Here is a 27883-nt window from a genome sequence, read left to right on the forward strand (position 1 = left end):
TGAACCAAAAAGATGGAGAGCATTTTAGATGGACTTTCTCCATCTATTCCATTTAGCTCTAAGAGCTTAGAAGTAAAGTAGACCACATGTCCTATCCCCCTATTTCCCACTGAGGCACAAATATTTTTAAGAATTTGTAATTCAGAGCATATCCACAAATAGGCAGAAGAGATGCAGGGACAGATATCTGCTGCTTGTTTGAACATTTTCTTAGGCAAAGAAAAGCTTTTTGTTTTGGGGTATATTTACCCAGTAGAGGTAAGATAGGGGGAAAATGGAGTCAACAGAGTCAAAGACCCAAAGAGAGACACTTAGGGAGGAGAGAGTTGGGGTGGGGAAGGGAGGGTGAGAAGAAGAGGAGGGAAGGGAGGATCAAAGAGAAACTTTAATTTTCTAAAGGGGTTTAGGTCATGGGCCACTAGTCCATGATCCTAAGAAAAGGTCTAGGAAAGGTACCCCCACAAGCATTCACTAATAAATAAAGTAGCCTAGATTCTGAGCATTTTATAGCAACATTCTTTCTCTTCATTGAAGAAAAGTGAAGCTTGTTTGTAACATTCTGTAGTCAACACTTGAGACAATTGCAGAAGCTAGTTACCATCTGTGGAAATAGAGAGATGGATGTTAGAATGGATGAATCTTCTAATATTTCAAATGAATTGGAGCTAGATTAGGGTATTTATTTTTAGAGATACAATCTTTGGCCTTTATTCATAACTATATTAAGTCTTTGTTTCAACCAAGTAGAATAGTTATATCAAATTATCCTGAATAAATGTTATGAACATTAATAAATTCTAACATGTAACAGATCTTCTGAAAAACCTATATCAAAATTATCAAATTAATCGTCACAAAATGGACAAAGCTAACACTTCAAACATACAGTCCTCTGTTCTCTGTCATGTTGACTGCTTTATTCACTATCATTTGCTTTATTATACAAATTAGAGGCCCAGTGCACGACATTTGTGCACTGGGGGTGGGGGGTGGGGAGGGGAGGAGTGTCCCTCAGCCCAGCCTGCACCCTCTTGCCATCCTGGACACCTTGGGAGATGTCTGACTGCTGGCTTAGGCCCGGTCCCCATGGGCCTAAGCTGGCAGGCGGACATCCTCTGAGGGGTCCTTAGCACTGCTACAGAGGCGGGAGAGGCTCCTGCTACTGTCACTGTGCTTTCTAGCCATGAGCCTGGCTTTTGGCTGAGTGGTACTCCCCCTGTGGGAGTGCATTGACCACCAGGGGGCAGCGCCTGCAATTGAGTGTCTGCCCCTTGGTGGTCAGTGCGTGTCATAGCGACCGGTCATTCCGCTGTTCAGTCAATTTGCACATTAGGGTTTTATCATTATTATACAAATAGCTTTCAGGGATGTCATGGTTTACTGGAACATTGCATTTGTGTCATTGTGGCTTCCTGGCTGTTATAAAACTTCCTTTGGAAAACACTTCAGGAGATATTTGTGACTTAAAAATAGAATTCAGATCAAATTATGAAAATTAAAACAATCCTTAAGTCAAATCTGGCCATGGAAGAAGTGAGTGAAATTCAGCATAAAAAGAAATGCATATATATTCTTCATATATTACAGAGTCAGGAAAGTTCAAAGTAAGCTGGGGACAAAGAGGTTTGAAGTAGAGAGTAAACATAATGCAAAAGAGTCAGAGATTATTATTGGTGGTCAACATGTTATGTAATGCCATCAATCTCTAAGAGTTTAAAAAACAAAACAAAAGCATTCTCGTATAAAAAGAGAAATCTCTACCACCTTAATCCATTATTAAAGGTGACCATTCATCCTTAGTAATCAGATCAATTTGCAGTGAAATTTAGTTCTATATGTGTGAATTGGAAGTGATCTTATTAGTGTTCTACTACATCAGGTTAGATAAAATCCCCAATCCATTTCAGTTAAGTTTCTATTGATCCACTTAAGAGATCAATTTGGACTTGTTCGATTCTTTTGTCAAGGGATTTCATCTGGCTTGAGTTAATGTTATGAAATAAATGTAATTTAGAAATGTAAGATGGAATAAGAAAAAAGTCCAGATGTGTGTTGACAATTACTCGAAGTCAAGTTTTTGCATTTGATCATTTGATAGGGCATTGCCATGTACAAATGGACTGGAAAAACAATAGGACAAAGGAGTCAGAGTGCCTTAGCAGTCATACCTTCCTCACTTCCACTGGTGATTATGCTTCCTGTGTAATTTAACAATTGATATCTATTTGTCATTAAAACTATAATTTTAGTTTTATTCTTAAATATGTTTTACTTCTACTTATACTAACTTTATTAACTAAATATTTCCCTCGTACCTATTTTTCAGTTTTCTATTATTTTCAGCCTTTCATCCTAGTTTTTCTTAGAAGAGAAAGAATGGATTTTAAAATGTATGGAGATCTGGGGACACTTACCAAAGTTCCACCTGACAACCATTTTTCTGTCTCCTTTCTCCCTTCAGGAACAGTTTTAGAAGTGGTCCCGGAAAGAGAATGGCCCAGAAATATTCCTTTTTCCTCCCTAATTCTCTTCTCTTATTCCTAGAACAGGTGAGGAACGCCTTTAGCAGGAAGTGGTCTTTAAGAACTTGTCTTCACCTGGTAAAGAATAGATATGTAGATATATGGTGATTCTGCATATATTACAGAGTCAGGAAAGTTCAAAGTAAGCTGGGGACAAAGAGGTTTGAAGTAGAGAGTAAACACAATGCAAAAGAGTCAGAGATTATTATTGGTGGTCAACATGTTATGTAATGCCATCGTACCCATCAGTTTTCAGGAGGAAGAGCTACTCTAAGTTCCATGGGAATAAAAGATGTACTAGAATTTGTGGAAGTAATTAGACTATAGACAAATGTGAGGGCTTGCTGAGGAAGTATTGTGTGGAAGGGGGATGTTGGAGGACTAGAGAAATAGTTGTGAAAAATCATGAAAGTTTGGGGACCAGCAGACAAATTGGATCTTGTAGGAAATCCAAGAAACTAAGCCCTGCTGATAGCCAAAGTGGGGCCAGACGTGGGGGTGCATACTTTCCCTTGGGTTCTAACAGCATAAAAAAGAGAAGGAAAAGATGATGCAGGAAGATAAAGCCCTGGGCAAGAAGTGAAATAAGATGCCCAATTTTTACCATATTTTTATTTCAATTATTATTAATTATCCAAGGTAAATTTTAAGAGCTCTATTATGACATTTCTTATGTTTGTTGGTTTATTAGATGAAGGGCAATAAGCTAGTTAGAAAAATTTGGGGCCCTGGCTAGGTAGCTCAGTTTGTTAGAGCATCATCCTGATACGCCAAGATTGTGGGTTTGATATCTGGTCAGGGCACACATAAGAATCAACCAATGAAGGCATACATAAGTGGAACAATAAATTTTGTATTTTTTTCTCTCTCTAAAATCAATAAATTTTTAAAAAATGTTCACCCTGACATACATAGAATGTATTTTGGGTTCAACTTGCTTCATTTTAAGGATGAGTAAATTGAGATCTGGTAAGTTTAAAAGATCTATTTAGAATAATACAATTAGTTGTTCTGTCAGCCAACTCTGACTTTAGTGCTTTTTCCACTGGACCATATTCCTCTTTGAAGAGACATTTTGACTTAAGTTTCTGGCCAGGTCTCACACTCTAAAACTCTCTGATCCCCTTATTGACATTTACCTTAGCAAATCCACTTTTCAAGGGTCAATCCTGAGAGGCAGGATGGTCTCTTGCTTCCCTAGAAACCACGCTGAAAGAGGTGGGTGACAGAATAGAATTTACTGTCTCTTTACAACATAAGAATATTCATCTTTAACCAATTTCACCTAGAAATTCTGACAACCTCTTACATGTCCTTGACAATTTGAATAGGTACCAAAAGAACCAGAGATGATCCCTCTGCTTTAGCATGGCCTAAGTGTCAGGTAGTTCTACTGATCCATTCTGTTTTCTTGTATCACATTCAACTGCTTCCACATTGGCTTTTCAAATGCCTGCTAGCCCTGGCCGGTGGGGCTCGGTTGGTGCAGCATCCCATCATGTACTAAGGTTGCGGGTTTGATCCCAGGTTGAGGCACATAAGGGAGGCAACCCATCAGTGTTTCTCTCTCTCTCTCCCTTCCTCTCTCAAAGAAAAAAAAAAATTTAAATGCCTGTTAGAGTGGATAGATTAAACATTTAGCTCAAATGTATTCCAAGAGAAAGGAAAAACAAAGGGTGTGAAAGGGATTTAAAGTGTTTTTGTTTGTTTATTTGTTTGTTTGCTTTTGCTTTTCTCCCCCAAAGATACATAAAGGTAGGAAAAACCTTAAAGTAAATGCAGGTTATGGTTTTGGCATAAAACAACTTGAAGTCTTTGAAAACTGGAACACACTATGAATCTAAGTCTATCCTAAAATGTTTACAACTTAAAGTCAAGCTGTGCTGGTGCAGGAATAATGAAATTGGAATGCCTGGGTTTCTCTACCATCTAATATCTGTTTTGTCTTCCATTCTCAGGAGATTTCCAGGATTACCTGAACAAAGTACAGTCAATTTTAGTTGTGTTTTGTTTGTAGGTTTCTCACTGGTGCTCTGTTTATGACACGTAAAGTAGTCAGTTGCTGGTGCCGTTGATTAGCAGTCATGGTAACACTTGGGAGTGTAATCAATCTTCAGAGCAAGGTATTGTTTGTGCCGTTTGTAGCCAATGTCGCAATGAGGCCTTTTTTTCACACATTTGACATTCACAAACATCGCCTCCTTTCACCTTCAGGGCAGTGGACTATTTATTTTCTGATTTTTGGAAGAGGTTGGTATTAATGAATTATTGTCAGCTTTTTGATAAGCTACTAAAGATGAAATCCACTTTTCAGGGGAATGGTGGCTATTCTGCCATCCTGTTTCTTTTGCCAAGAGAGGGTTGAGAGCAAAAAGTACATTTGGGCAAATGAAAATATAACGAATGGCAGTGACGCAGCACCAGCTTTGGGGGTACAGTTATTGGGAGGACGAGTGAGCGAGAGGACGGGTGGTGGATGTATGCTGAGCACACGGAGGCATTTCTGCTCTCAATTGCCATGTTTGGGGTCGGCCTGATTTCTCCTGCTTCCTGCTGTCCACAACAGCTAGGTGCTTAATGACTTTTTAAAAAGTCACCTGAAAAAAGTTGTTGGAGAAGGAATTTGATTTTGAAGCAAAGACTTTAGGAGAAAAGGTTTGAGGTACATAGACTTCGGTGGAGCATTAGGAAACGGGCACCCCACCTGGTCACACCTCTGCTTCAGCCTTGAATCTTGTCTCAGCTTCTTGCCTTTCCCCACCATCTCCTTAGCTCCCACTCAACAGTTCTAACCAGCTACACAAGCTTAACAATTAGAATCCAAATGAGCGTAAGCCCAAGTTTTAAAACCCCACATAAAGGAAAAGAAAAGGAGGGCATCAAAGTGGCACATGGCCACTCATTCACATGATTTATGGACTTTTCATAGAATCTAGGGCACCATGTGGATGCGTTGAATGAGCTGATTCCCTGCATAAGAAGACTGAAGCAGCAATCCTTTGTGCATCTATGGGGACAAAATAGTCCCAAGAATATGTTTACTGTGGGAAATTGGCCCTCAGGGCCAGGAAGAATCTGTTTGTTCACTATTCAGTTATTTTTCTGACCAGTCACAATTATTTCCTATAAGTAGCAGTTAACAATCTAAATATTCAGAAATGGAGGGAGCTCAGAGGGAGACTTAGAGAATGCCAAGGTGAGGGAATGCTCATGGAGCGAGGTGTGGGAGCAGGTGGAAAAGAATGGATAAGGAATTCAGGGGAGAGAAGTGAGAGGAAAGAACTGTAGCTAGTAGCTTCTGTTGAGTACACTCTGCTAATATTATCTAAAAATCTCCCCTAATCCTTCCACACCTTAGGAATTACATGTTGCTATGAAAAAATAATAAGTAATGTTCAGAAACAGTTCTCCAATCCTTACCCTGGGTACATGTGATATGTCATTACCTTCAGGCAAAAGTGAACCAGAACCAAAATGCTGGCCACTTCAATTTGGCTTTTGACACGTCCAGTATCTCCTTTTCTCTGACATTCTCTGCCACAGCCCTCGCGTTCTGCTTGTTTGTGAGGATGGCTACCGTACTTAACACAGCACCCCTTCTGCATAAAGGAGTTTAATTCTTACGTCTAATCGAGCAAAATAATGTCATGTCCTTTTTTTAAAGGACGTTTGGGGGAAACAGAAATAAATTGGGACTTTAGCGAACACACGAAGGAAACTATTGCATTGGGGCGAGGAGTTTATTCAGCAGCACTGACATCTGAGTCTGCAGGTGACCTCATCTGGACAGGTAGGCTAGTCATGGCATTCACTAACAGAAGAGAGCAAGCAGAGTTTTGCAATATTTGTTCAAGTTTAATGGCTGATTCATTGCCCTGAAAAATTGGTTTCTTAAAGAAGTTTTTAATCTGAGTCTTATTGTATCCGGACTACATGAAGGGATATGGACCCCATCTTAGATAAATAGGCTCTGTAGGTTCTAAATGAGTGGAATATTGACCTCGACTCCTTCCAGCAGTGTGGTGAGGCAGGATGGTGGAGATGACTTATGAGGCGAATTTACCACATTAATTTAGGTGACATACTATTCCTTTCACAAATAGCTTCGACATTCTCTGCTCACACAGCAAGTATCTTCTTTCGAGTCAGCAGTAATAGAACACATTTGCTCTCTTCCACATATTTAAATAACTGGTTCATAAAAGCCTCATGGAGAGTTAGTTTACACATATTTAAAAAAGGGTAGACTCTGTTTGTGAAACTTTGCGTTTAGCACTGGCCCTTCCTTCAATGCTTGTTTTAGTCAAAATATTATTTTTTGGAACATCTTAATTGGAAATGAAAATACACAAATAAAATTACTAAGAATATGAGGACTGTTGAAACAAAAAGTCATGACAAAATTTCATTACACTTCTAAGATTCACTGTTAATCAGCTTCAAATTCTAAGTTTTCTTCTTATTTTAATAAAGGAATTACATATTTTAAAAATACTGTCCTCAAGGTGGGTCTTCTGAATGCCAAGTGGCTAATAATATATCATATTTATGGTGTATTTTCTTGATGATTTCTGTAGCCTTGGAAAGCAAGGTCATTAATGAATGTAGCCACTGTATTTCCTATAGTCTTTCAGTTCTGTAAATATTATAAGGTATTTGAAAGCCAAAATTTCACACCTTTATACTTTATGATGGAACTAGAGGCCCAGTGCATGGGGGGGGGGGTGAAGGTGTCCCTCAGCCCGGCCTGCACCCTCTCCAATCTGGGACCCCTCGGAGGATGTCTGTCTGATGGTTTAGGCCCAATCCTGCAGGAATCGGGCCTAAACCAGCAGTCGGACATACCTCTCATAATCCGGGATCTCTGGCTCCTAACCACTCACCTGCCTACCTGCCTAATCAACCCTTAACCACTTCTGCCTGCCTACCTGATCACCCCCTAACTTCTCCCCTGCTGGCCCGATCGACACCCAACTGCCCTCCCCTGCCACGACCCGCCTCCTCCATTGGGCCCTACCTCCGCTATGCTCACAACCATCTTGTGATGGCCATCTTGTGACAATGTTAGGGCGTGATGTGTGAGGGCCTGATGACCACCTAGGCTATTATTAGTATAGATTATAAACATGATGTAGGTGGGCAGATGAGTTTTGTTTACCTTACCCTTTAGAGAAGAAAGTAAAAGATAGAGTGAATAAATAAATGGCTTCCCTCAATGTTAGGAGCAAATTAGGAGATACATAGATTTTTCCTGAACCATCCAGCTAGTTTTGCAATCATTCTACTAGTATATTTAAAATGTGTCCAAAATTGACAAAAATGTACCTAAAAGTGGCAATTTTAAAAATTTAATAATAATATACTCCAATGTAACATATTTGACTTCAGAATATTGAAATGCAAATAAGACTGGGTCACTTTAATTTCTGTTTATTATTTGTACCCCACATTGTTAAAATAAAAAGTATTTAAAGGGCTTATTAAAAAAAACCTTTATAAGAAAATTGGAGAATGGAAAAATAAGTAGGCCCTGGCCGGCTTGACTCAGTGGTTGGAGTGTTGGCCTGTGTACTGAAGGTTATAAGTAATATAAAAATGAGTTTTATCCCTGGCCCTGGCAAGTATGCATACAGGAAGCAGTCAGATGAAGTGTCTCTCTCATATCAATATTTCTCTCTCCCTCCCTTTTCTTCCCTCCCTCCCTTTCTCCCTTCAACCCTCTCTAAAAAAATCAGTGGAAAAAATATTATGGGGTGAGGATTAACAATAACAACAACAAGAAGGGAAAATAGGATAAATCTGGGGGTAATATTTAATCATAAAATACATTTTATAATGTCTAATAGACTTTACTATAAGTTGGCTGAATATTTTCCCTCAATCTTCCCAGCACCCAACACAGAGAACATTTAAGGAGTATTTTATTCCTGATATTGTAAGATTTTTCCTATGGATCCTAGCTTTATATGAAATATATATCTCAAGCACATATTTCCAAAGTAATAAACTTAACAAAGGGATAATGTAGTGAGAAAGGATTATTAAATTAAGAAAGAACACTCAATTTTCATTAAAACGTAACCTAAATTAGTCTTGGTATCATACTTTTCAGTGGGATGAAATGGTTTCCTGGCTATGCTCAAAAAACAGAAGAGAAAATTAAAGTGGACATTCCTATATTTTCATGGTAATATATATTCAATATTCTCTCAACACCTCGAGATTATAGTGAATATTTTTATTCTGACAAGTTCACAAATTGATTGACTAGGCCCAGGAGGAATGGTAAGTATATTTAATACAAGCTGAGCATATCTAGTTATCTCTATAAAACATATTGGAGGAATTCCAATGACACTGGCCAACTGGGAGACCATCCAGAGATATATTTGGACCTTGTTACCCTTCTCCTTGTTCCATAGATCATGCACATATTTGTTTTTCATCTGCATGTTAGTTAAAGTCATGTTAACAATATTTATTGAGTAACAATTATGCATCATGGTTTTATAATTGCTATAGTTGATATTAAAAAAGAACAAGTTCATTATTTACAGAGTACAAAATATAGTAAAGGTACAGATCAAAGACTGTATAACACAACCTATGTAAGGAAGGCCATCAAGAAGTACCGACCACCTCTGATAGAGTACAGAGGAGGGAAGGATGGCCTCTTTGAAAGGGATAGAGCAAGTTTCACGGAAAAGGTGACATTTAAGGTGGGATTTGAATAATGGGTATGATTTGAACCAGTGGAGGAGGATTCTCCTTGCACAAAGAATGCCATGGGTATAAGTAATGAGGTGGCATTCAGTTCCATTCACATACTTAGCCCTCTGTACACAGCAACGCAGAGAAGCAGCCACTATAGGAAGTCATTTCATCTCTCCTCTCATTTACACAGCTTTCCATTGCATCTCAACCCCTCCACTTTGAAACATGACTCCTTCCCTATCTCTGTCTTCCTGGTTTTATTACAGAATCCTCATTTCTGCAACACTCACTTAAAATGACAACTTATTTGCATGATCTGCATGAATTTGTCATAGGTGACTCTGAGAGATGCTCTGACTCAGATCACTCCCAGCTGCCTATTGATAAGATGACAAGAAAACCACTTCCTTCCTATTCACCCCCTCCCTTCCCATTGAGACGGCACCTAACACCTTGTACTCCGGATTAGTTGACTCCAGGGCCCTGATTCTCTGCTTATAGGAGGCAGGATCAGATAATGGGAGAACACCATAACACAGGAACTGGGGGTCATTTGGTTTACTAGGAATAGGAGATATTCATAGAGATTGGTGAGACAGACTGGAAAGAGTAATTTAGGCTCATATTGTGGAAATCTCTGAATGACAGGCTGAGGAAATTATATTTGACTTGATAGGACATGGGAATCAAATGGGGGATTCTAAGTAGAGTTTACTATTTGCATTCATTTCTCTTTCTAGATACTCAGTATGTGTCTGTGTGTGTTTCCCATGATGCATTCTTATACAGAAGAGGGTGGCATCTAGCAGATTATCTTCATAGTGCCATTCACAACTGCATGCACAGGAGAAAGGCTTTCTGGTTATATCAGCTATAGCAATTATGATATCAACTATAGCAATTATGATGATACAGGTAGGGAATGTTTATATATCAACTATAGCAATTATGATGATACAGGTAGGGAATGTTTGTTAGAACACAGTGCTTTTCAGAATATCACATTCATAAAGGGATCAAGCATCATTGAGAGGGAAATGGATTGCTTGTAAAAGAGAGAGTATTTTGGGTATTTATCCGAAGAAACCCAAAACACTAAGTTGAAAAGACATATACATCTATAAGTTTTTTGCAGCATTATTTATGATAGCTAAGACAAGGAAGCAACCTGAGTGCCCATCAAAGGATGAATGTCTAAAGAAGTGGTACATACATACTACAATGGAATACGATTCAGTCATAAAAAAGAATGAAATCTTGCCATCTGTAACAGCATGGAGGGACCTAGAGGGTACTGTATAGAGTGAAATAAGTCAGACAGAGAAAGACAAAATGCCAGATGATTTCACATATATGTGGAATCTAAAAACCAAAATAACCAACCAAACAGAAACAAACTCACAGGTACAGAAAACATTTGATGGTTGCCAGATGGGAGGGGGATTAGGAGTGAAGGGATTTGTAAGTACAAATTGCTAGTTATTTAATAGTCATGGGGATGTAAAGTACAGCATAGGGAATATCTATATATATAAAAGCCAAGCGACGGGAACGCTGGAACAACCGGAATGACAGGAATGACTGGTTGCTATGATACGCACTATGGCCGGCCAACCAGCCCAATTGGGGGCTGGCCACTCCCCCCAGCTGGGCCCAGCCAGATTGGGGGTGGGACCAGCCAGCCAACCCCCCACGGCCCCTCCCCACAGCCGGCCCCACCCCTGATTGCCCCCCCCCAATTGGGGGCAGGGCCAGCTGGCCAACCGCCCACAGTCCCTCCCCCTGGCCAGCCCCGCCCCCGATTTGGGGCGGGGCCAGTGGCCAACCTCCCACAGCCCCTTCCCCCAACCAGTCCAGCCCCAGTAGGCTCCCATCAGGGCTGGATCAGCCGGACCCCACCAGTGCATGAATTCGCGCACCGGGCCTTCAGTAGTCAATAATACTGTAATAGCTATATGTGGTATCAGATGGGTACTAGATTTATCAGAGTGATCACTTCATATGTTATATAAATTTCTTATCATGGGGTTGTACCCCTGAAACTAATATGATATTGTATGTCAACTGATATTTAAAAATAAAATAATTTTAAAGAGAAAGTAGACAACACCAGAAAAAATGGAAATATGCACAACCCGTGGAAGTCTTTAGTTTTAACTGGCAGAGACTGAATGGAAATGGAGACAAATCTCAAGAGTTCCATGCTCTGCTGACAGCAGAGCTGTGGTTCAGTTAGCTCCTAGCAGCGTGTTTAAGGGATATTGAAACCCTCCCGGGGAAAGTACACTTGGCAGCTCCCTGTTGGATCATCTTTGTCATGTGTCTTCTGTTTGGAAGTATATTACACACCAGTTTATTTTAAGGAATATTTTAAATCAGTTGCTCTGTTCATTATAGCCAGGACAGGCCAACACAATCATAGACTGATGTGAATGTTTTATTCAGTGAACCAAAGAAATATCTGCCAGGGTTATATAGGACTCGCAGTGGACTGAAAATAATCAAATATGAATGGGTTTAGGTAGCCAATGGCACTGATAGCTTCTGAAGCTGAACATCCACTTTCCCCCCCTCCCCCCCCTTCGCTGCAGTTTATGTGAGAGTCACTGAAGAAAGAAACCTTTGGCATGATTATATTTTCTTGTGGAATGTAACTAATTTCACAGTGGAATAATTTTGACAAGTTCTTAGTTTCCGTATGTTTATTTCATTTTCTAGAAAAGGGGTCCTTGCCCTGGCACGTTGGAGTGCTATTAAGCACCCTCGGAAAACTGTTTATTTTTTGTGCAATCATCAGTGGCAAAAAAAGGAAAGAAAAGAAAGAATGACAAAGGGAAGTGAGTCAGGGTAAATTGCTCTTATGCAATTGCATTCTAGCACAGAGACCTTAAAACCAAATAAGAGAGGGGACATCCTGAACCAAGGGGAACATTATGGATGAACATGTGTGTGGAATCCCACACCTTCCTTCTGCACCTTCTGCAAGTATATAAAACCTTTGTTTTACAGTCCGCCTGAGGAGTGCTTTCATTCCACTACAGAAACACTTGAGAAACAAACGCATGAGAATAGGTGGCTGACACTAGAAAATTAAATTTTCACTTTTTTTCCATAAAAAAAGATAGCCTGAAATTTGTATTGAGGATATGCAAGGAGGGAAATAAAGAACAAATAGACATAGTACTGATGGATGTTGGATTCATTGAAGGGCAGGTGTCTTATTTTCTTGAATTTATATTGATTTACTTCAAAGCTATCATTTTGAATAGATTTTTTTGAGGGACTAGGGCTCTTGGGTCCAAATCTTCAGTAGGTTCAAGGAGGCTTTATTCTGGCACTTAATTTATTTTATAGATAGAAAAGAAGCTTAGGCCCTTAAATGGTTATGTGAGCTTGCTTCATCCACTTCTACCCTTTACACATTGCACGTACACACACAACATATTTTGAATTGTACCTCAAATAAAACTGATCAGATGAATAATTTCTGCTTGTTATTGTTCAGTTAAGTGTTAATTGAATAGGAAAAGAAGTAGAGCCACAACAAATCAGTGCTGTAAATGCTGTTGTATGCAGCTAGTACCATACTAATTTAACATCAATTTAAGCTCAAAAGAAAAAATACAAACAAACCAAAATGATTCATTCACAGAAAACTTATTGGTGACATTTAGGTGCCTGGCATTGTGCTAACATACAAAAGACATTGAAAGTTGAATAAGATGCCGAAATCGGTTTGGCTCAGTGGATAGAGTGTCAGCCTGCGGACTGAAAGGTCCCAGGTTCGATTCTGGTCAAGGGCATGTATCTTGGTTGCGGGCGCATCCCCAGTGGGGGGTGTGCTGGAGGCAGCTGATCGATGTTTCTAATCTATGTTTCTAACTATCTCTTTCCCTTCCTCTCTGTAAAAAATCAATAAATATATTTTTAAAAAAGTTGAATAAGAAGTGATATCTTCTATTGAGATACTCAAAGTCTAATATCAACAATATTTTTTTCTTTATGATAGCAAATATAGAAACATATAACATGAGTTCAATAATAAATTAATAGTTAATAAGCAGCTAGAAAATTAGGGTTACTATAAGCAGTCAAAACCTAATAGCAGAAATTAGAAAAAAATTGCAGCTCATATTAATAGAAAAAACATCTAATTTTACTAAAATGTAAAGAGCATCTATCAATGAATATGATTATCCAGTAGAAAAATGTGGAAATGATATAAACAAATAAATCATTAAAGGATATATACATAACCCTTAAAACTATAAAAAGATAATTATAATAAAGAAAGTACAAATTTATATTACACTGAAATAACATCTCTTACCTATTGAGATTGACAAAGACCTAAGTTTGATAATGCTGTGTTGTCAAGAATGTGTGACAAAAAAGAACTTCACATATTGCTTGAGAAAGTATAAATTGCTACAACACATATGTGTAGGACAATTGAAAATGTTGATCAAAATCTTATTCTCTTTGATAAGAACAATTTCCCAATTTATTCTGTAGGTATAACAGTACATATTCGCAAAGTTACATATTACAAGGTTATTAATTGTATCATTGCTCAGAATAACAAAAGTTAAAAACAACTGCAAGTTCATCAGTAGGGAAATGATTAAATACACTATGTTGTAATCCTACAATAAATACTCTATATCCCTAAGAAAATGATGCTATGTGCATTAATATGAAAGTACCTCTCTCCAAAACAAATTTTTTAAGTGAGAAAAGGCAATGTGGAGAACTTACCGTATAATGTGCTATCACTTGTGTAAAACCAGAGAAAAATTATGCTTGTCTTAGCTTATTTATGTATAAACTAGAGGCCCGGTGCACGAAATTTGTGTACGATGTGTTTGTGGGGGGGTCCCTCAGCCTGGCCTGCACCCTTTCGTAATATGGGACCTCTTGGGGGATGTCTGACTGCTGGTTTATGCCTGATCTCACTGGGATCCCTGTGGAATTGGGCCTAAACCGGCAGTCGGACATCTCGCAATCCAGGACTGCTGGCTCCTAACCACTCACCTGCCTGCTTGATCGCCCCTAACCATTCTGCCTGCCGGCCTGATTGCTGCTAACTGCCTCTGCCTTGGCCACCGCTGCTGCGACTTCGTCCGGAAGGTCATCTGGAAGGATGTCCAGAATGACATCCAGAAGGTCATTCAGCTATCTGGTCTAATTAGCATATTACTCTTTTATTATTATAGACTAGGGGCCCAGTGCACGAAATTCATGCCCTGGGGGGTGGGGGGTTCCCTCAGCCCAACCTGCCCCCTCTCACATACTGGGAGCCCTTAGGGGATGTCCTACTGACGGCTTAGGCCCGCTCCCCATGGGGAGCAGGCCTAAGCCACAGTCTGGCCTCCCTTTGTGGGAGGCAACCAGGCTGATCAGAGTAAGGCACCACCCCACTGCTGCAGCCACTGCCAGTCACCACAGCCACCAAGGTGTTTTCATCAATACAGACTCTAGTCCCTTCACCAAGAAAAAATGACAACTTTCTTTAGGCATTTTCAAGATGTGTCTTTCATAGGATATGCATTTCTTTCTTTATTTTTTATCCTCACCTGAGCATATGTTTCCATTGACTTTTAGAGAGTGTGGAAGAGAAAGGGAAAGACAGAGAGAAACATCGAAGTGAGAGGAACACTTTGATTGGTTGCCTCCTGCATGAGCCCTGATCTGGGCCCTGGCCAGGGAGGAACCTGCAACCTAGGTACATGTCCTTGATCAGAATCGAACCCAGACCCTGCTGTCGGCAGGCCGAGGCATTATCCACTGAGTCAAACTGGCTAGGGCAGGATATGACATTTCTTAGCCCCCCAGCAGTGGACCTTCGTTTTTTTCTCCAGAAGTGTGGTAGAAAAACCCTAGATCACCTTTTTGCATTCTTATTACCCAAGTTACTAAGAATATTACCAGTGGCATACAGGAAACTTAGCCAATGTACAGTCTGAAAAGGTGTTTCCTCTATAGTTCACAGCATTCGCGGGCTGGGCCCTGCCCAGGCCTAAAGCCTCTGGCCGAAGCTTTAGGCCTGGGCAGGGGCCCTCCAGCTCCCTCTGATCGCCTGCTCCGCCCCTGCCCAGGCCTGCCCAGGCCAAAAGCCTCTAGGGCAGGAGCGGAGCCCCAGCTCCCTGCCATCGATCGCTGGGGGTCCGCTTTTGCTCCCTGCGATCGATCGCAGGAGGTCTGCTTTCAGCCTTGAGCAGGAGCTGAGCCCTAGCTCCATGCAATCGATCACTGGGGGTCTGCTCCTGCACCAGGCCTTACCTCACAGTGACCTGGGTGCCAGGATGTTCCTGGGACACAGGCACTGGGCACCTATGTATGCAAATTAACTGCCATCTTTTTTTTGGGTTAATTTGCATAGTCACTCTGATTGGCTATGGGCGTAGCGAAGGTACGGTCAATTTACATGTTTGTCTATTATTAGGTAAGATATCTTTGGAAACACAAAAATCAACTGATGGGAAGGGATATTAGGTGATAGAAAACAATAGCGGAATACCTCACTGCATGCCTATTTGTGTTTTGGGGTTCTGAACCATGTGAATGCATAACCTGTTTAAAAACTAAATATATTTTTAAAAAGAAAAGAGGAAGGAACACATAATTCCAGCCTGGATCGTAGGAAAGACTTTAGAAAGGAAGTGGTATTTGAGGTGAATCTTGGAAGATGAGAAGGAAGAAAGAAAAGAATGTCAGGAGCAGGTACCCCAAAGTATGAAAATATGTGGAAGGTCAGCAAAGCTATAAAATGGCACTTAGAAGGAAGTTTCGAAGAGCATAGAAGAGAGCAGGATTTATAAAACAAAGGGAGTGGAAGGTTCAGGAAGGAGGCCCTGGTCATTAACATCAAGAGTTGCAGGAAGTCATTCAAGGCTATAGCACCCTGCAGTTCATCCCAAGTTGTTCCAATTTCAGCTCTTATCTTTTTGCCATTGGGACTCTGTGGTTCTAGTTTTGTTAATCTGTAATCTGCAGATTGTTTTCTATAACCATGTCTCTTTGTTAAACAGCTGCTTAATAAAAAATAAGTAACAGTCATCATATGAAGTAACATGCATGTTAACAAGCCATTATACAGTGGAATTTAAATGTAAGGAATGATGATGAAGATGATGATGATGACCCAATCATGATGATCCTGAGAGGAAGTGAAATTCTCACCCTAGCTTAGCGTTTCCCTCATGCCTAAGCCAGGTCCTCCCTGTGTTTTCCTTCAGACTTTGGGTAAGTGCTCAGCTGTGTGATTTAATGAGTAAAAGTAACTGGGGTTCAAAAAATGCTTTATGGATTTATACTGGAAAAATGGGTCGGACATCTTAGGAGAAAAGGGAGGGCAATTGGGTACTGTAAACAGAAAACAACAACATGAGCAAAACTGGGGTCTTTTGAAAGGGCCCGATGTGCTCTGGGATCAGGGAGTAGGAAGAGCCGCTGCAGTTCTGACTGGCTGGTCATTCATGAGGTAGGTGGCATTGGTCGAATCATTTCACCTTTCTCAAGTTCATTTTACTCATAAACTGAGTAGTATGGATAAGATGCACGGTTTTTAATTTTTCCCTGAGCAGCACCATTTTATTTTTCCAAGAGCACGCCTTCTTAAAAAGGCCAACAGGCAGAAGAGTAATGGGAGCTGCTCTGGGTAAAGCAGATGTGGCAGCCAGGTGCTCTCTCTCCTTAGCACCCTTGAGGTGCCCTCCAAATGAAGCAATATAGCCCATTCATAAATGACCAAATCAGAGCATTTTATGACCCTTTCAAGGTCAAGCTTCTTTTTTTAATCCTCACCAGAGGACATGTTTTTATTGATTTTAGAGAGAAAGGAAGCCAGAGCGAGAGCGAGAGTGAGAGAGAGAGAGAGAGAGAGAGAGAAACATCTATCAGTTGCATCCCATATGCACCTCACCTAGGGATTAAACTTGCATGTGTCCTGACAGACAATTGAATCTGCAACCTTTCGGTGCACAGGATGATGCTTTAACCAACTGAACCACCCAGCCAGGGCCAAGGTCTAACCTTTTCATTGTCCATGACTTTAATATTCTGAGAGGACTAACAAGATAAATAGCCTATTGATGGGTTATTCTAAGATATCTTTGTCAATATTTCTCTTGATCATTTTAATAGTTTTTAAACTTTTCATTGTAATAACGCCATCTACCTGGTATTCTCATGGTTTGGGCCACCCCAATAACCTTACTGAGTTACCTTTGTACCAACTTCAGAATCTTATAAACATACATGGGTTTGTTTATACATGGGTTGTCAATTATTTATTTGACACAATTAATTTTTAAATAAATGGGTTTAAAATATATTACATGGGTTGTCAATTATTTATTAGTTAGACCCTAAAGGCAAAGACAATGTGAGCCATTTAAAGCAATCTCACCTTAAATCAAATTCTATTTATTGGCATTATATTTTTCTCCTTATTCTCTAATTTTTTTTATGTCTTCAGGATAATCAATTAGTTCCGAACAAAAGAAAAATGTATCAAAAAGTTAATTTTCCTCACAGTGTGGCTAGCTTTCTATCTATACTTGATTATGGTACATACACCTGAAAGCTCATGAAACTCAAAGCTTAACTGTTACCATGATTGGGGCTAAAACTTTAGGATATACTTGAAGCAGTCCAAGTTAGTTTACTACCGAGACCTGGCACTACATAAACAGTTAATGGATTCATATTTCTAACCCTTACATGGTGTTTAACTCAATGTTGGGAAGCTAGCATCTTGTTTATCAGGAAGTTGGATGGAGGCTGCCTAACTGAAATTAATCTACATTCTCAAAGCAGTGGCTGAAATGGATTGTCTAGACCCGTGGTCGGCAAACTGCAGCTCGCGAGCCACATGCGGCTGTTTGGCCCCTGAGTGTGGCTCTTCCACAAAATACCACGGCCTGGGCGAGTCTATTTTGAAGAAGTGGCGTTAGAAGAAGTTTAAGTTTAAAAAAATTTGGCTCTCAGAAGAAATTTCAATCGTTGTACTGTTGACATTTGGCTATGTGGACTAATGAGTTTGCCGACCACTGGTCTAGACTCTAGAGGAAGCATTCATGGTGTTCGGCTCCCACTTGAGTCAATGAAATTGACTGGAAAGGGTTAAGCTCTGGAGCGTGAGGACTGCGGTGGCTTTGGCTGCCTTCTGATCGCTTGGGAAGGTGTGTGAGCAGCATGCTTCATCTTGTGTTGGGGAGCCACGGAAGTCCCCCTATATACACCGACCAGCTCCTGATGCTGGGATAAGTGTAGCATGTTGTGCGGTCCTTGCCGTTCCTACTATGTGCTGTCCGTGATTGGCACATGCTCCAGAAAGCAGCGAGGCTGGACAGGCGACAGGAGGGAAAGTGAGAATAACATCAATAGCCTCCCTAGGGAATTTGTTTTAAAGCCTGCCATCTTGTCAACATTGTTTCAGTGCGACAGCTGAGGTTTTGCCAAGTATTGAACATCTGACCCCATTTGGCTTGTCACTTTAAGCTCTGCCTTATTCTAAATGAAAGAGCTGACCCTCTTAGAAGCCATAGCCTGAATCTGAGTTTGGTTCATCACCAAGTTCAAGATGATTATCTGAAGTTTGTTTGAACCTCAAGGGAGAATGAAATTGAACTGAAAAATCTCGCCAGAGCGAATTTCACCTGTGATTTTTGGCCTTTCAGCTTTCGCTTAGAAATTAATGGCATGAAAGTAGCTTTTGCCCTCTGGCCATTTGGGACTATATGGTAGATTCCAGGCATATCATATGCCACTCTGGTGATAGTCCAGCAGGGAAAGAATATATTTAATCATTTTTGAAATGAGAACTAGGACATGGATTTTAGTCTCAGGTTTAAATTATGTTTCTTTAGCTGACAGATATTGTCATATAGTATAACAGTTCATACATTTCATCTCCTAGAGACTGAGATTTTTTTTTCCTACTAAAACTTCAATGGCTAGAATGCATCAAATGTAAACTCTCAGAAATAGTCAAAAAGAATGCAAACGTTAGAGTTAGTTAAGCCTGGGTTTAAATTTTGTCCATGCCGCTTCTTAGAGATGCAACCAAGAGCACGTTATTCACCTCTCTGAACTCAATCTGCTTACTTTTAAAGCAGGGTTGGCAATGCCTCCTTTACAAGCCTGAAGCGAGGATTATACAACCTCTAAGCATAGTATTTGGATCACAGTAAACTCTCTAGGAATGTTAACTATTTTTATGTTAATCGAGTGCACAGTAGACACATAATATATGCATTTAACCTACAGACTTTTTTACTCACATTCACCATCATCCCTTCCAAGGCAAGAGGTTTTAATAAAGACAATAATGGCAGTAATACAATGATAACAATAATACCTATACCTTTGGAGGGTGACTTTTATACTAAGTATTATCATTTTATGTTGTAAATGTTTGTAAGACAGGAATTGTGTTCTTACATTTTACTGCATATTGTTAGTATTTGCTATATTTTTCCTTAAAAAAAAAAAAAATGCTGCCCTAGCCGGTTTGGCTCAGTGGATAGAGCATTGGCCTGCGAACTAAAAGGTCCCAGGTTCAATTCCAGTCAAGGGCACATGCCCAGGTTGTGGGCAGGATCCCCAGTGGGGGACTTGGAGGAGGCAGCCAATCCATGATTCTTTCTCATCATGGATGTTTCTATCTCTCTCTCTCCCTCTTCCTTCCTCTCTGAAATCAATAAAAATACATTTTTAAAAAAAAAAAAAATAAAAAAATGCTATGCCACTGTACTCCATTAGCCAATATTTTTAAAAAATATATTTTTATTGATTTCAGAGAGAAAGGGAGAGGGAGAGAAAGATAGAAACATTAATGAGGCAAGAGAATCATTGATTGGCTGCCTCCTGCATACCCCCCAACTGGGGATCGAGCCCACAACCCACGCAATGTGCCCTGCATGGGAATCAAACTGTAACCTCCTGGTTCATAAGTCGACTCTCAACCACTGAGCCATGCTGGCCAGGCATCATCAGCCAATATTTTAAGAGAATTTTTTAGAAATGCCCTAGCAGGTGGTCAGTAGTTAGAGCATCGGCCCACTCACTGAAGGGTCTCAGGTTCGATTCCCAGTAAAGGGCACATACCTGGGTTGCAGGTTCAATTCATCCAGTTGGGGCTCATGCGGGAGGCAACCAATTGATGTGTCTCACATGGGTGCTTCACTCTTTCCCTCCCCTCTCTAAAACAAACAAACAAACAAACAAACAAACAAACAAACGAAGAAAAAATACCCTTGGGTGAGGATTAACAAAAAAATAATTTTGTAAAGAAAGCGTAATTGTATTCATAATGATAAGAAATGAGAGCATTTGTTTGGACTGTAAATGACTTTGCCAGGAGTGAGTATCAGTTCCAAACTGGCTGCAGATTTTGCACTAGTATTGAGCTGGCTTAAAGTGGCGATTGAGGGCCAAAGTAGATGAACTAGTTTGTGACATTTCAGCTAGGTAGGCATCTTTTCTTCCTAAATGTTTATCCAGTGATATGGTGTAGCCTCATGTAACCAAATTAATAGTAAAATAGGAGAGGATTAGTGAGTTGATTCATGGCCACTCACATAGTGTATTTAGTACATTAGGATGCAAACATTGAAGGACCATGAATCTGTATGTTACTTAATATTTAATGAGTTTTATTTCTTTTTGATTCTCCAATGTACAGATTTGTCAATAAAATGAGGAGGCATCAAGTATTCTGAGTAGACAATATTTATTTTTATATATTAGGGAAGCAGTAGAATTTGAGCCATTAGATAGGCTATGACAAAACTAAAAAAATAAACAATAAAATGAAATGATTACAGAGTGTGCCATGCCACTAGTCTGTATTTTTATAACATTGCTTCTCCTAAATATATCCTGTTAATGGTATGGGGGTGCTTCAGACCTTTTTCTTTCTTCATGTGCCAGTAATTCTTTCTTTTCTTTTTCTATTATTAACCTGTACTGTGTTATTTCAATTAACCAGCAATCTTGTATTCCTACCTCACCTCGATCCCCTTCCTTGCAGGAGACCTGTTTCTCAACTGGTCTCACACAAGGATGAAGAGAAGGCAGCCTCCCTGAGCTTTCCAGGGTCTTTTAATGACTCTTGCATTGCTCAACGGCTTCTCTCCCCAACCTGTAGTCTTAAGAAATCATGATTCCATTTCGTTGTTGTTGTTTGTACTTTGAACTGATAGGTGTTGCTAGGAAAGTTAAAATTACTAGTCTAAAACTTTGAAAGTGTCAAGCCTGTTATAAATGTCCTAGTCATGGGAAATATTTCATTTATAAAGGAAGCATAGACAAATTTGGTCATAGATATTGAACCAATGAAATAAAGAAAACATGACAAGTTGAGATAAAAGAAATTTAGAAAAAGCAATTCAAATTCTAGGTTCCAGGAAATCCCTTTTAAAATAGTGCAGAGGCCAGAAAATACACTGATTTCTCTATCCTATGACTGTTGCATGATTGGAACAACAGAATACTTTGGGGGGAAAAAGAAATCACTTTAGTGATTTTTGCATTTTGCTGTCATCATCTATTTCCCTTTCCTATTGTCAAAGGGCTATTAACCTAGTCTCAGAAATTTTGAGGTACCCCGAATTCTGTTTCCTGTGAACAACTAAAACTCTTTTGTATATTATACATAAAATGAAATTTCAACAATTGGACATATGATCTTAAGATCTTATAAGCCACAGAATTAATGACAGCACAAAAGGTAGCTGGCGATGCTAAATTCCACGAGTTGCCTTGCAAATCGATCTCCTTTGGTAACGAATGCAGACCCTTAATTTATTGAAACTAATTTTGAAATCATGGTACCATCCATACTGTCTACTATAGAAATAATTTATGAACATTAATTGCAGGAAAGAGAGGAGCCGTTTGCTTCCCGGAGCCCATCAGCAAGCTGTCCTTCCTGTTTTATCAGTAAGCAAAAGCCGAGAGCAAATAACAGATGGAACTGTCCCTTGGTGGCGGCCCAGAACACTCGTGAAATATAGCACAGTCTTGCTCCGGCGTGCTACGTTTTTAACAGTGGGAGATCAGAAGCAGGCGAGGTGTGGGCTAGGAGTGGGCTAGGATGAATGCCTGCCGCCGATGGAACATCCCTTTCTTCTCGCAAGATTCCTGTAGCAGATTGGACTTTGGCAGTCGATCTTAGTGGCTTGATAGAGTGTCATTACAGAATGCATCTGGAACATTCTGTGGAAAAGGGACAAACCTCAGAAGATTAAGATGCATCTAAGGCCCGGTGTTTACTCTTAATGGGCGGTTAAATTATAGTTCCTTTCCATAGCCATGAAAGACACCACAAAGCCAAAGATGAAGCTTCCCAGACGCGGAAATGGGTTCCTTGTTTACCATCTGTCACGATCATTTCATCCTCTCGCAGGACTTTATTCTGCTTCCTGTAACTAGGTATTTGTGCGTTTTATGTGTGTGGCTAAAATCTTCTGCATCTGCTGTTTGTATAATCACGCTGAAGGCTCTTACGAGGGCTGGCGAAGCTGGATTTAGTATATACTTTTTTTTCCTAATGGAAAGATCTATCAGCCCAACTTCAGTGACTATGATGGAGCAGCTTTTTAGGCACTCGGATAGGAAGTGATCCTCAGTTCCACTAACCGATCCTCTAGCCACACCTAGTTCGCTGTGACTTTTCATGGTAGCTTTTCTAAAGCTTTCCCACTCACCCCAGGGCCCTAACTCTGCCTCATGCCTTCGACATTAAACACAGCCTTTATCTCCAACTTATGTAAAAAGAACAAGGCTGTCTGAGAGAACTCTTTTAATAAACAACTGCCACCTGCCCCCTCCAACTCCCAATTCACTGCCTTCATTCATTCTCCCCTTTCCTCCGATTTTAGGGAGAAAGTGACCTGCCTCCTTTACAAAGTTAACTCAAACGCACATGTTGTTAATGTTACCCTATCCAGTACATTTTCCCATTATTTCATCAATTACTGAAGTATCCAGCCCCCCCTTCAATGCATCCTCTGACGTACTTGTATTTACCCCTTAAAAAGGAAAAGCAACAGCATTACTTTCAAAAGTGCTGTTCCCATCAAACTGCTCTCTCTGCTATTCCTATAAAAATTCCTGCCACATTTCCTCATTTCCTCCTCTCTCTCTCTCTCTCTCTCTCTCTCTCTCTCTCTCTCTCTCTCTCTCTCTCTCTCTCTCTCTCTCTTGTTATTCCTCACCCAAGGACATATTTCCATTGATTTTTAGAGGGAATAGAGAGGGAGACACAAAAAGAGAGAAACATCGATCGATTGGTTGCCTCCCGCAAAGGATGCATATGCCCTTGACCGGAATTGAACCCATGATCCTTCAGTCCAAAGTCCTACACTTTATCCACTGAGCCAAACCGGCTAGAGCCATTTTCTCTTCTCTTTATTTCCATCTCATTGCCTGCTTCCTGGTTCTTTGAAACTGATCTCTGAGAGTGCACCATTCCTACTTAGTGAGCGCAATGGTCATAGTTACAGACTATTCAGCAGCTGAGCGATCTTTCTGCTAGCAGTCAAGCCTCAGGTTTCCACAGTAGCAGGAGGCAGGGCTTCACGTGCAAGGATGAAGCGGTCAGATGTTCCATCTTTCTACACCAGGCGGCCAGGGCCAGGCATGAGCCTTAGCAGTCAGCTGTCCTACCTGAGCACAGAGGAGAAATTATTCACAGGGGACAGCGGTGACGGTAGCGAATGCGTCTTGGGTGTCCCAAACTAGATGTTTTCTCTGCACTGTTACCAGTTGACTAATAGCTTTTGGTTCCTTCCTACTTTCCGAGTCTGATTTCCCAAGTTTCACGTAATTCTGTAAGCTAACTAATATTCTTGCCATATGTGTATTTCATCTCTTAATTAACATATATTTGGTTTATGTTCCTTTGAGTTAAAGACTGCATGGTTATAGAAAATGGTACTTGGAAATGGGTTTAATGTAATTGAGTCTGAGAAAGCGGGTCTAGGAGGGAGGATGTGGGCTGATTTTCAGAGTGTGGCTGAAAACAATGAAATCCCATTTGTCTTCAGGGACAGGACTCAGGCAGCCCGTCACAAGCTGTGGTGAGAGAGCTAATTAAACGCAGCCTCTGATCTCTGGAATGAAAGACTTCCTTGGAATGAAATGCCTATTCAAGGTAAGGCTTCGGGGAACCAAGTGGCCAGTGTCATTACCAGATAAAATAAAAGACTATAGGGATACTGGGATGTTTTGAGAGCATCGAATAGCTGACAAAGGCAAATGATAACTTTTTCTTCTCTAATTCTTGATTGTGACACAGACTGGACCTCAGGAACTCTAACAATGCTTAAAGAGTCTCTTAATTCTCTCAGCTTCTTTCAACTTTCATGTACTTGAAATGAAACTCAGGGTTTGATATGGTTGCTGAATTATAATATCAATTAACTTTAAAGTCTTGCTGTTCCTTTTATGTGAAAGTGAGAGTACTGATCAGAAAAATGTAGGATTCTAAGCACCAGAATTGGAGCATGTGAGTGGATTGTAAAGACTTGCAACCCCCTGACCTCCAACCTCACACCCCCTCCTCCCTCCATCCCCCCTCCCTGCAGTGGTGTGCTGGCTCTTGATGCCTTATGAGGGCCACCTGCACTTATTTCTTCCCAACTCTATGTTCAGTGATGTCATGTTGATCACTTGAAGTCAACATTGGATTCCTGGTCAGGGCACATAGCAGGTTGTAGGCTTGATCCCTGGTGGGCGGTGTACAGGAGGCAACCAATCAATGTTTTACTCTCACATTAATGTTTCTCTCTCCCTCCCCCTCTCTCTAAAAATCAATAAACGTATCTTAAAAAAAAAAAAAAAAAAAAGTGAATTGTTGAACACTTGCCAGCACATCGCTGTGTTGGGATTTCAGATGTATTTCCTTCCTTATTTGGGTTGGTCTCTTCTTGCTTAGAGACTATTCCTTTTTTCTCAGGGACTAATTTTGCAAGGGAGAGCAATTCACCATTTGAAGCCCACAAACATACCATTATTTCCTGATTTCTAACCATTGGTCAGAAGCCGGCCTGTCCCAGGGGAATCAATTGCATTGTAACAGCTGGGTGGAGAAGTTTTTCCTTTTATTTTATGACTAGAGGCCAGTTGCACGATATTCATGCAAGAATAGGCCTTCCTTCCCCTGGCTTTGCTCCCGGCCGCCCAGGAACCTGCAAGTCCCTGCTCCCGGGCCGCCTGGGAGCTGGCAAGTCCTCACTCCTGGCCAGAGCACCACTCCTGTAGCTCCTTCCGCCCCCCACCCCTCATAGCAGGTGTCCCGCCCCACCCCTCCACACCTGCATATGCAAATTAACCCTCCATCTTTGTGGGGTTAATTTGCATACTCATCCTGATTGGTTGTGGGCGTAGTGGAGGTACGGTCAATTTACATGTTTGTCTATTATTAGGTAAGATGACAAAACTTGGGACTATATGTAAGAACAATGATGACTAATAAGAATGACTGACCTGGGATAAGTAAAGTATAATTTTTCAAAGTGATAACTGTATCATTCTGAGCTGGTAAGAGTGAGTCTGAGTCTTGGCTTATTTGCTTGACTATATTCTAAATAGTGATGTTGAGATTCCAAAAATCTTTTAAATAACACAGAGAAGAGTAGCAAGTACTCTGGGTGGTATGGTATTATCATATACAAATCATTTTCACCTAATTTACCTCCCAGGACACGTAGGTCATTACCATGATCCTAAGAAATGTATGGTGAGGGGAAAGGTAGCAGTTTTGAAAAGACTTTGTGCTACTGTTCTTTGTGTTAGAGGCAGATGCTACAGTGGAAATGGTTTGCCTGATTGAAACGCGGAGGAAACTATTAATGTAGAGCAGCAGAGGCCAAGTGGTAGCATTGAAAGGCAAGAGGAAAAATAGTTGGTGTTACTGTAATCAGCAGGGGGCACGCTCATCAGAATGTTCTGAATTGCAGGAATCTTTGGTAATGATTAGCGGATCATCGGGTCCCTTAACTGAGATAGATGATAGCACATTAGTCCTTCTTCATTTGTGTTATGGAAAACACTGCACAACTGGGAAGCATGGGTCTGACACGATTACAGGGAGTCACTCATTCTCATATAATTATCAGATGTGAGTTAGTTCTGTAATCAAGAATTCCTTAATGCTGGATTGTGCAATGATATCCCTTGTGTGTGGAATATATTTCCTTCCCAGCCTTTGCCAAAGGATCGGTGGTCATTTATTGTGTATTGCAGATAAATAGCCCTTCATCTGGTTAGCCTACCCTTTGTTCTGGGTTTCTTTAGAATGGCTGGGCAATGGGGTTATTTTGTTGTTTGTTTGTTTTGGATAAAGCATTCCAAAGAACTATTGCTCTTTTATACCAATGATGTAGCAAGCAATAAGAAAAGCACATTACATTCTAAGGATAACATGCTTTTAGGGGTCAACATTCACGTAAACATTTTTAGTTTCCAAAGTGTTTTGGCTTTGTGACAAAAATAGATTGCTTGCATTTCAGGTCCTGCTGATACAAACACATCCTAGAATCTGGCTACACAGACATTTCATGCCAGGTATTATCTATATGTGAATAGAATACAAAGGAGGTGTAAAATTCCACATGGCAAAACTACATGGGGAAAGGGAAGTAACTGGAGCTTTGGGATACTGTAAAACTGATTCCGAGGTACCTCATTCCCAGAAACTCAGATACCACTGTGGTGTTCTCAGAACAGTGAATTGTACTTCAGGTCATAAATTGAATTTTGATCTGAGTCTGTCTCTAGGTGGTCCAGTCTTATGGTTATTTTTCGGAGTACATAACTGGAATCATTCTCTTAAGCAATTGGCAAAATCCTCCCTTGCTTCCTCTACCATGAATAGGGCTATTAAACCTTCTGAACTTGTCCCTCCCTCCCAAGTGCTAAAATCCAAAGTAATATTGCATCTATAGGTGAATCACAAAAATTAAAGACATCATCCAAAGCATGCAGATGTTGAGTTGATGATTATTTTCATGTCTCTATTTAGAATATGTGGAAGATGTACAGCCTTGGAAGACATAGACATGAATTGAGTGATTATAAATGACTAGAGGACTGATGCACGAAGATACGTGCAAGAATGGGACTTCCTTACCCTGGCTGCCAGCAGTGCCTTCGCTCTAGCTGGAGCCGCCTTTTCACTCTGGCCTGGAGCCGCCTTCCTGCCTTCCCATGCTGCCCAGAGGCCGGGAGGGGCTGGAGCAGTGTGGAACACCTGCCCTGCCCCCGGCCACTAGGCACCTGCATATGCAAATCAACCCGCCATCTTTGTTGGGTTAATTTGCATACTCACTCCTGATTGGCTGGTGGGTGTCGCGAAGGCATGGCCAATTTGCATCTTTCTCTTTTATTAGTGCAGATAGCCAGCTGTCCAGGTATTAAATATTTAGTACCATCCAAGATCCACTAACTCTGTGCTAGATGTCAGGGGTACAGTTATGAGCAAACTTGATATGGACTTTGCTGTGTTATCACAGATATTTTGGTGGGGGAGGGTGGTATTGCTCAAGAGAATTCTATGGGCTTGTGTGACAGGGAAACCCATGTTGTTCTGGTGTTTGTGTATATGTATGTGCAGGAGGTTTTGGAAGAGAGGGCAG

General features: G+C 40.6%; 1 long non-coding RNA gene across 1 annotated transcript in view; it reads right to left on the bottom strand.

Moving 5' to 3' along the window:
- Positions 1 to 498: 498 nt before the first annotated feature.
- Positions 499 to 27883, bottom strand: part of LOC129149468 (uncharacterized) — a 289276-nt gene continuing 261891 nt past the window's right edge. Inside the window, exons 2-3 of the long non-coding RNA XR_008556369.1 lie at positions 2415 to 2597; positions 499 to 601 (exon numbers count right to left, since the gene is read on the bottom strand). This is a non-coding gene — a long non-coding RNA (uncharacterized LOC129149468). The remainder of the gene's footprint in view (positions 602 to 2414; positions 2598 to 27883) is intronic.

This window comes from Eptesicus fuscus, chromosome 6 (genome assembly GCF_027574615.1).
Source record: "Eptesicus fuscus isolate TK198812 chromosome 6, DD_ASM_mEF_20220401, whole genome shotgun sequence".
NCBI lineage: Eukaryota > Metazoa > Chordata > Mammalia > Chiroptera > Vespertilionidae > Eptesicus > Eptesicus fuscus.